The sequence below is a fragment of the Pteropus vampyrus genome, unplaced genomic scaffold (assembly GCF_000151845.1).
Source record: "Pteropus vampyrus isolate Shadow unplaced genomic scaffold, Pvam_2.0 Scaffold3, whole genome shotgun sequence".
Lineage (NCBI taxonomy): Eukaryota > Metazoa > Chordata > Mammalia > Chiroptera > Pteropodidae > Pteropus > Pteropus vampyrus.
Genome location: NW_011888784.1, coordinates 19122924 through 19125463, shown reverse-complemented (window position 1 = coordinate 19125463; position 2540 = coordinate 19122924).

Here is a 2540-nt window from a genome sequence, read left to right as displayed (position 1 = left end):
TCAGTGGATGGGTGGATATGTAAAACATCGGTTCTAGCCTGCCACTCAGAATAGTTAAATCTCCACTGTTGATTAAGAGATATTAACCTAAGTAAAATGAAGTCAGATATATAAATCTCTAATCAGAGAATATTCATGATATATGATAAAAACAAATAAAAATGACTTAATTTTCCATTAGCCAAGATAATGAGAAACCAACTGTAATACAAATGCAAAGTGGTAAAATATTTGTTTAAATAACATGTATGTAACATATTTGCTTTAAAATATTTTGTAGAATAGCCTGAAGCAGTAGATTTTGGACACTTTTTTCCATATATTCCACCAGTGTTAAAACACTTGTTTTAATCTCTAGTCTGTAATTTCTCAGGTGGTCCATAGAATCAGTTTTCCAAAAGAGCAAGGATTTTTTTTTTTTTAATAGAATACGAAACAAAACATTTCTCTGTGACTCTCCCATTAAACCAACTCTGTGAGTAATATATCTTGTCTTTGTTTAAACATCCATGTCCACGATTCTCTAGAGAAACCTATTTTCTTCTATTTATCTTTCTTTTGTTAGAATTAATTTTGATATTTGATTTTTCTTGTATAGATAGTTGTTCTCAATTCCAGTCATCATCTTACTGCATGACTGAGATATTTCCAGGGTTCACTTCTGTCTCCAGATTATTAACTCAGAAAAGCATTGGACAAATTTAGATCTCCAGAGATTAGTTCAGGTCACTTCTTTTTGTATTAATTTGTTCAAGCAACTTGTCCACATGAGTCCTTTCTGGGGCAGAGATTTGGCTATGACTTCACTATCAAATTACATATACATTTGCTATACTCTGGAGTATCTCAATAACATTTCTTTCTTGGAAATTGTCAGTTTTAGAGAAAATACAATTCAGTTCAGAGCACTGTCAAAACATTAAAATGAAATGTTTTCATTTAAAGTTAGCATTTGCTAAACTGATTCATTAAAATTATGTCATGTTAACAGTTCATTTTTATTAGAATTTGGAAAATCTTCTCCTAGTCCAGTGCAGGTATAAAATTTAAGTGCTTATATACATTTTATATATTTTCCTTTACATTCTTACTCTTATTATAATGCCAGCAACACAGAAAGACAACAAAAAGTTGTAGCTGTTAGAACTATTTTCAGAAAGAGATAGGGACACTGTCTAATACAAAGGCAAAACTCTGTGAATGAAGAGAACCAAGTTTTAGGTTTGACTCCACCACTGATTAGCTCTGAAACTTTGGAGAACTCAATAGTTTTGAACGTCTGAGTCTAGACCTATAAAATGGGGTCCTGGAGAAAGATGATCTCTGAGACTTGTTTAAGCACAATATTTGTGAGTTTTAAAACACATAAATTTACAAAGGAAGGATGTCCAATAGTTATTTTAGCTGTATGTCTTTAATACAAATATTTCAATCAAATTCTAGTTTAGACTTTTAATATAAACTATTTGAAATTTTCACTAAAAGAAAAGGATCTATTCTATTTTTTTCCCAAAACTGTGAAAAAACTAAGTATATCAATTTCTCTTAATTTTAGATTCTGTCTTTTTAGAATTCTTAGGCAAAAATAAAGTATTATAAACATGTAAAAATCTTTTTTTCTTATGCAATAATATGCATGTCGATTCTTAATTTTTATGCCAATGTTTTAAATAGTTATTTTAAAACCAGAAACAGTCTCTATTACCATTTTGGTTAAGTCTACCTCACAATAGTACATTTTGGGTCCTCTTGCTAATTGATGAATTGGCTAGTTACTTGAAATTTATGGATTTATTGATGTTCTAAGATGAAATGAGTTTTTATTGTCATGAAAAGGTTTAAATATTCACAAACTAAAAATTCTTTTTAAAGAAATTAACAAATTTTATTAACATATTTGAGTTAATTCTTTCTCTGCCTTTGAAAAGGAGTGACTACACATTTGTACTTAATAACTAAACAGATGCCATACTGCATCATGTATTAAAAAACCACAAATAACTTTTCCATTAATTCTATAATTTAATTCAGCATTATATTGTGATGAATTAAATATATTTAGTAAAAGCATTATATATATAATTCTACACTAATTTTTTTAAAGCAAAGATCTGGAAATAGGAGATATAGTATAATGTATGCATAAACAAAAAAATTCAAGAAAACTCATCTCATGTCTAAGAACACTACTGTAGGTCAAGATCCTCTCTATTTCAAACTTTCTTAGTCCATTGGTGAAGGATATTGATATACATTTATTTTGAATTATATTCAATTTTATGAGTTAATATTTAGATGAGTGATTATTGTTAGAAAAAATAAAGATTACACTTAGATAACATGTCTCCTTGAACCCTGCCTCCATTGCAGGCCTGCTTTGAGGACGAGGAACAGATATGAGTATTTTTTTCTTCTCTCTGGTTCATGCCTAGAGTCTGTAGCAATCCAGGTAAAGGTTCATTGGTCAAGTTTTTCTGAAACTTACTATTAGAGAAATTTTCCCTGTTTAAAACCTGGAAAGCTGTTAAAGTTGTTTAATG